Source organism: Cucumis melo, unplaced genomic scaffold (assembly GCF_025177605.1).
Source record: "Cucumis melo cultivar AY unplaced genomic scaffold, USDA_Cmelo_AY_1.0 utg001777l, whole genome shotgun sequence".
NCBI lineage: Eukaryota > Viridiplantae > Streptophyta > Magnoliopsida > Cucurbitales > Cucurbitaceae > Cucumis > Cucumis melo.
In genome coordinates, this window is record NW_026124777.1 from 20,001 (window position 1) to 27,028 (window position 7,028).

A 7,028-nucleotide genomic window follows, 5' to 3' on the forward strand; every position below is an offset into this window, starting at 1 on the left:
GCACCTCCAAGAAGCGTAGATTTATTTCAATTATTGTTTTCTTTCTATCCCGAATACTGTGTCTTTCTACTAAGACGGAGAGCGGTAAAGAAAATTGAAAAAAAAAAAAATCAAATCGCACCATCTCTGTAATAGGTGAATGCCTCTTTTTCCCCGGAAGTTGTCGGAATTATTCGTAATAAGATATTGGCTACAATTGAAAAGGTCTTATCGATAAAATTTCCATTTATCCCACCAGATCTAGGCATCGGTAACAACCCCATTCTATAATTTCTTTTAATTACCTCTCGTGAGAAAATGATCCCACAAACAAAGGAATTGCATAGTACGAAATAACATAAAAACGGATTCATTAAAAAATCCCACTCGATATTAAAATTGTTTCTTTTTGATTTCACAGGAATCAATAAAAGAGAAGAAATATTTCAATCCGGTTAAATTTCATCCAAATGTAGTAGGATCAGAATGAAGAGAACTATTCTGATTTCAGCGAAGTTGAAGAAAAAAAGAATTTTATTTATCTGACTGGGGTAATTCTAGAAGTTTTTTGATTGAATTATGATACAAAAAAGAGCAAAAAGAATCGAATAATCATTCTATGATTCATAACTTGTGACTAGATATATGTATGGGATAAACAGTTGTTGGTGAAAAATCGAAAACTGTAAAAGTCGAATTTTTAGAAAAAAGGAATCATAGTTTAAAAAACTAAATAGAATCATGAGCTAAAAGTATCCATTAAACATAGTTAAAAAAAAATTATTTGTATAGTTAGAATTGGTTGGACGTGCCTATCAAAAAAAAAATTGAATATTAATGACTCACTATTAACTCGGTTTCTGGGCCATAATCATTCTGTAGGAGAGATGGCCGAGTGGTTGAAGGCGTAGCATTGGAACTGCTATGTAGGCTTTTGTTTACCGAGGGTTCGAATCCCTCTCTTTCCGTACTAATTCAACAATGTTACTGACCACAATGTATCAAATCAAATAACAATCGATACTATTATTCCAACGGTTAGACCTTTATGGATTCTTTATTTCGAATTTTTGTGGTACGGAAACGAAAAGACTGGAAAGAATGCACAAGAGATGAAAATCCCCCTACCGATCAATGATAGATGAATGATAGAAAAATTTCCGGATCAAAACCTTACTTTCCTTCGGTCTCTTTACTTAGACTTCGGCGAAGGGGAGGACGAAATTGTCCGAACCCTTGTTTTTTAGTTAGGTTTAAGTCTGACGAGAATAATATTCTACAACGAGCAATTCATTTATTTTTAAACTGACCCATTTACTATCTATTATTTGATTGACTAATCCTTTATATTGCAATGGCTGAAGAGTCAAATGTTTTGGCAATTCCTGAGGGGGGGATGAATCAAGATAATTTTGAATCAGTGTTCTCGATTTTTTTTCATCTTTTGCTGTAATAATATCTCGGGGTTTGCACCGATAACTTGGTATATCCACTATAGAACCATTAACTAAAATATGTCTATGATTAACTAATTGTCGGGCTTGAGGAATAGTCGAAGCCATACCCAATCGAAAAAGGATGTTATCCAAACGCATTTCAAGTAATTGTAGTAAAACTTGACCCGTTGATCCTTTGGCTTTTCCGGCGATACGAACGTATTTAAGTAATTGTCGTTCTGTAAGACCATAATGAAAACGCAATTTTTGTTTTTCTTCTAAACGAATACGATATTGAGATTTTTTACCGGAACGCGATTGGTTTTTAAGATCGTTTCCGGTTTTGGGCCTTTTACTAGTTAGTCCCGGTAAAGCCCCCAGACGGCGTATTTTTTTGAAACGAGGCCCTCTGTAACGCGACATAAAGACTCCTTATTTTATTTTATTTAAATTTCATAAACATTTTATTTTATTTAAATTTCATAAACTTAAATGAAAACTAAATGATAAATATTATAAATGAAGTGAAATCCAGTAAAGTATTGTACTACAAAACAAAGAATAATTAGATAACTTGGATCAATATCCGGATCCTATTGTATATGTAAATGATATAAAAAAGTAAGAGTTCCTTTCTTGATTTGTTCTACAGAAATAGAACCCCTCCTTTAGTCATAAAGGTAAGTAAGTTCCTACGACATCATAGATCGGTGACCTTTGAAAAAGGGTAAGAAGTCGTTTCTTTATTTATTTGATTTATCAATTATGTCAAAAATAAAATCAATAGAGAAAAGCCGGCTATCGGAATCGAACCGATGACCATCGCATTACAAATGCGATGCTCTAACCTCTGAGCTAAGCGGGCTCACATAACAGAAATGTTACATGCATAGTAATTTACTAAATTACTGGGATCTTAGCTATTCCTAATTAATATGAATATAGAATCTAATTTCATTTCAAATAAATATTCAATATTGGAATTGTTCTATTATAGAACATAATAATTAATATAACGATTAATAGAATATAGCGATAGAAAATTTTGATCTATTTATCAAATGGATGTGTATCAATAATTAATGTGTTAATCTTAATTGCATTTAATGCAATTGAGATGATAATGAAGCGTTTCTATGTTTTCATTCTGAAAGGTGGAAGATAAGACGAACAAGGGAATCGACCGTTTAAGTATTAAATTTTTTACTAAAAAAATAATAGAAAGAGGGGCAAATATATATGTTCATATATCTATCTATATTGATATATATTGAATTGCAGATACAGAAATGATAGAATCATTTTGGATCGGAACAAATATGGGTCTCCGATAGAGAAGAGAGAGATGAAAGAAGATAGACAAGAAATCCAATAGGAGGAAACACTTTTCAATAGAGGAATCGGTATTCTAATGACTTGAGTGGTTCCAGTATAATACAAATGAAAGAAAACGGGGAAGGACATCATAATGCGATACTAATCTTAAAAGAGGGGGATATGGCGAAATCGGTAGACGCTACGGACTTAATTAGATTGAGCCTTGGTATGGAAACCTACTAAGTGATAACTTTCAAATTCAGAGAAACCCTGGAATTAAAAATGGGCAATCCTGAGCCAAATCCTTTTTTCCGAAAAAAAAGGGTAGGTGCAGAGACTCAATGGAAGCTGTTCTAACAAATGGAGTTGACGACGTTGCGTTAGTAAAGGAATGAATCCTTCCATCGAAACTCCAGAAACGATGAAAGATAAACGTATTACGTACTGAAATACTATATTGATTAATGACAACTCGAATCTCTATTTTTTATATTTCTATAATTTTTTATATTTATATTTATATATATATATAAAATTATATATAAAAATGAACGAATTGTTATGAATCGATTCCAAGATCTACAAGTTGAAAAAATAATCGAATATTCATTGATCAAATCATTTACTCCATCATAGTCTGATAGATCTTTTGAAGAATTGATTAATCAGATCGAATAGAATAAAGATAGAGTCCCATTCTACATGTCAATAACGACAAAAATGAAATTTATAGTAAGAGGAAAATCCGTCGACTTTTAAAATCGTGAGGGTTCAAGTCCCTCTATCCCCAAAACCCTAAAAAGGCCCGTTGGCCTCTTTAATTATTTATCCGTTCATTAGCAATTCAGACTTTGTTATGTTTCTCATTCATTCGACTCTTTCACAAGCGTATTTGAGCGGAAATTTGATTTCTTATCACAAGGCTTGTGGTATATATTCTATATGATAGACGTACAAACGAACATCCTTGCGCAAGTAATCTGTGAAATTTGAATGATTAACTGTCTACTGTACTGAAACTTCGAAAGGCTTATCCAAGCCCTGAAATTTCGTATATCTTCAAAAAGAAGACTTTGGAATACCTTTTTTCTTATTTACAATTGACATAGACCAAAGTCATCTATTAAAATAAGGATAATGTGTCGGAAATGGCCGGGATAGCTCAGTTGGTAGAGCAGAGGACTGAAAATCCTCGTGTCACCAGTTCAAATCTGGTTCTTGGCACATCATGAATTTGTATGAGTATCTATTCTACGGATTCATTAATAATATAGATCATGAAAAATACTGATACATGATGATGTCTGGAAATCTACCCTTTAACTAAACTATATATATTTTTTACTCTATTTATAGATGTCGAAAATAGACAAGTAAAGATAAAGAGGATATTTATAGAAATATGTAAAGGATGTATATAGATATGTAAAAGAAAAGAATTTTCTTTTGTTTCCTCTTCTTTTTTATTTGTTCATACTCTGTCTCCTGGCGTTCAATTCCTATTTTATACATATTTGAAAGTTTCAATTAGTTCCTTATAAGACCCAAAAGTCTAGTCTAGGGGAGTTGAAAGGCGGGAATGGCCAAGATTCATCTCAGATACAGTACAAATAGAATCCGATTCTCTTTTCATATTATATTTCTTCATTTCACCCTATGTGACTTTTTAAAGCACATCTATAAGTCATATGCGTGATACATAGTTCATAATGCAGAACTCATTTAGTTCATCCTATTAGCTTGTGGCTCATCCAAAATAAGTATCTTACAAATTGGATAATCTCACCAAATCTCTAATTGTATTTTTTTTAATCAATAATAATAAGATGAATGAGACTTCAATTACTATGCTATATCTATAAGAGAACGTAAAAATGTATTTGAATATCTTGAGTTGTCGAAGTGAAGATTAGTTTCGTATTATTTAATGAGCATCTTGTATTTCATAAAAATTGGGGGCAATATAATCCTTACGTAAGGGCCATCCTACCCAACTTTCAGGCATTAAGATACGCTTTAGACGTGGATGATTATCATAAGAAATTCCCAACATATCATAAGATTCCCTTTCTGGAAAATCCGCACTTTTCCAAACCCAGAAAACAGACGGAATTTTAGGATTTATCCTTGCGGCAAATACTTTTATGCATACCTCTTCCGGTTGATCTATACCATACTCGATTCTCGTAAGATGATACACACTAGCTAACAGTCCGCCTGGTGCTACATCATAAGCACATTGGGAACGTAGATAATTGTAACCATATACATATAAAATGACTGCAATGGAATGCCATTCCTCGGGCTTTATTTGTAAAGTCTCTATTCCTTGGTAATCGAAACCCAAAGATCTATGAACCAGTCCATGTTTGACTAGCCAAGAAGACAAATTACCCTGCATCTTCTCCCCCCCCCATTTTTTTATTTTTATTTGTATAAGTATTTCCCATTTACAATGAAAAATTGATGAAGATTCACTCGTTCTTTGCTTTGTTATTCTGTACAAAAAAAGTATACGGCCTAATTTACTAATTCGTAGGAAGAGACTGCACTTTTGTATTTGAAAAAAGTTTCAGGAGGGATGATCTCTGAAGTAGATGATGGTTGATAGAGTAATCCTTGATCGTAATTTCCAGTATTAGTACTTGGGCCAACATGAAATTTGTGATTGGTAGTAAAACACCGATTTTCCTCTTGAGACTTAATTCGATCTTCATAGATTTCTCGAGATATTTTCTTACGAAGTTTTGTTATAGCATCTATAACAGCCTCGGGTTTAGGCGGACAACCCGGCAAATACACATCGACAGGAATTAACTTATCGACTCCCCGAACAGTACTATAAGAATCGGTACTGAACATCCCTCCTGTAATTGTACATGCTCCCATAGCAATAACATATTTTGGTTCAGGCATTTGCTCATATAATCTTACTAAAGAAGGAGCCATTTTCATTGTTACCGTACCCGCTGTTAAAATTAAGTCTGCCTGTCTAGGACTAGATCTTGGTACCAGTCCATAACGATCAAAGTCGAATCGTGAACCTATTAATGAAGCGAATTCAATGAAGCAACAACTGGTACCATAGAGAAGCGGCCATAAACTGGAGAGTCTTGACCAATTTGAAAGATCATTTGATGTAGTTGAAATAACTGAAGTTTGGGTTGTTCGATCAAGTAAGGGAAACTCGATGGAATTCATAACTGTCTCAATGTTTTTTTTAATTGTCTGAATATTCAAAAACTAAGACCATTCCAATGCTCCTTTTCGCCATGCATAAACTAAACCGACAATTAGGATAAGCACGAAAATTAAAGCTTCTATAAAGACGGATACCCCTAATACATCAAAACTCATTGCCCACGGATAAAGAAAAACTGTTTCAACATCAAAAACAACAAAAACTAGAGCAAACATATAATAACGGATTCTAAATTGTACCCAAGCATCGCCCATTGGTTCTATTCCCGATTCATAACTCGAAAGTTTCTCTGGCTCTTTGCTAAGAGGGGCTAAAACTCCAGAAATTAGAAATGCCAAAATAGGAATAAGACTTGATATTATTAGAAATACCCAGAAAATATCATATTCGTAAAGCAGAAACATAAACGTACTCCTATCAATGTGGAAAATATACCGGATTAGTCGATCGGTACATGTCTCGTTTGAAGATTCATCCACTATAATCCTATTTATATAATATCTATTATATCCATAATAAATATATATTAAATATTATATATTTATATAGAGAGGATACATATAGTCGGAATTTCCATTTAGGAACTTTTAGTGATTGAAGAAGGAAAGAGAAGACGACTACTTTAGTTTTGTGCTTTACTAGATAAGGTATACCAACAGAAAAGCCTATTTGAGAATGTTTACAATGAAAGTTACCAAAGATCTTCGTTTCTCAAACTCTAGCTTGTCCACAAATAAAATACAGTAAGTCGTTCCTAGATCCATGTGATTTACTAGTGCATTCGATTTGCATTGGGTTATGGTGGAGTTTTTAACCGGTTTCATGTCATGATTTTGACTCCAAAAATTTACTAGAATTGGGTAGGTATCCCAAAGAAAAGAAGTATTACTAATTTCTTGATTTTGTATGGGAAAATAGGAAAATTTTCATATGTAATTCATCTACAAAGATAAGACATTAATGATGAACCAAATCAAGTGGCCAATTACAAACAATACAAACAATAATGAGGAAAGGAAAACGATTCTATTTTTGAATTATTAATAATATAGGGCTATACGGACTCGAACCGTAGACCTTCTCGGTAAAACAGA

At 33.1% G+C, this 7,028-nt stretch overlaps 3 non-coding genes across 3 annotated transcripts; 2 read left to right on the forward strand and 1 right to left on the reverse strand.

The window, feature by feature from the left end:
• The first annotated feature begins 860 nt into the window (after window positions 1-860).
• Window positions 861-947, forward strand: TRNAS-GGA (transfer RNA serine (anticodon GGA)). The gene has a single exon. It is a non-coding gene; the product is annotated as a tRNA-Ser (tRNA).
• A 1,260-nt stretch (window positions 948-2,207) lies between these two features.
• Window positions 2,208-2,280, reverse strand: TRNAT-UGU (transfer RNA threonine (anticodon UGU)). Its single transcript has one exon. It is a non-coding gene; the product is annotated as a tRNA-Thr (tRNA).
• Window positions 2,281-3,883: 1,603 nt separating this feature from the next.
• Window positions 3,884-3,956, forward strand: TRNAF-GAA (transfer RNA phenylalanine (anticodon GAA)). The gene has a single exon. It is a non-coding gene; the product is annotated as a tRNA-Phe (tRNA).
• The last annotated feature ends 3,072 nt before the right edge of the window (window positions 3,957-7,028 follow it).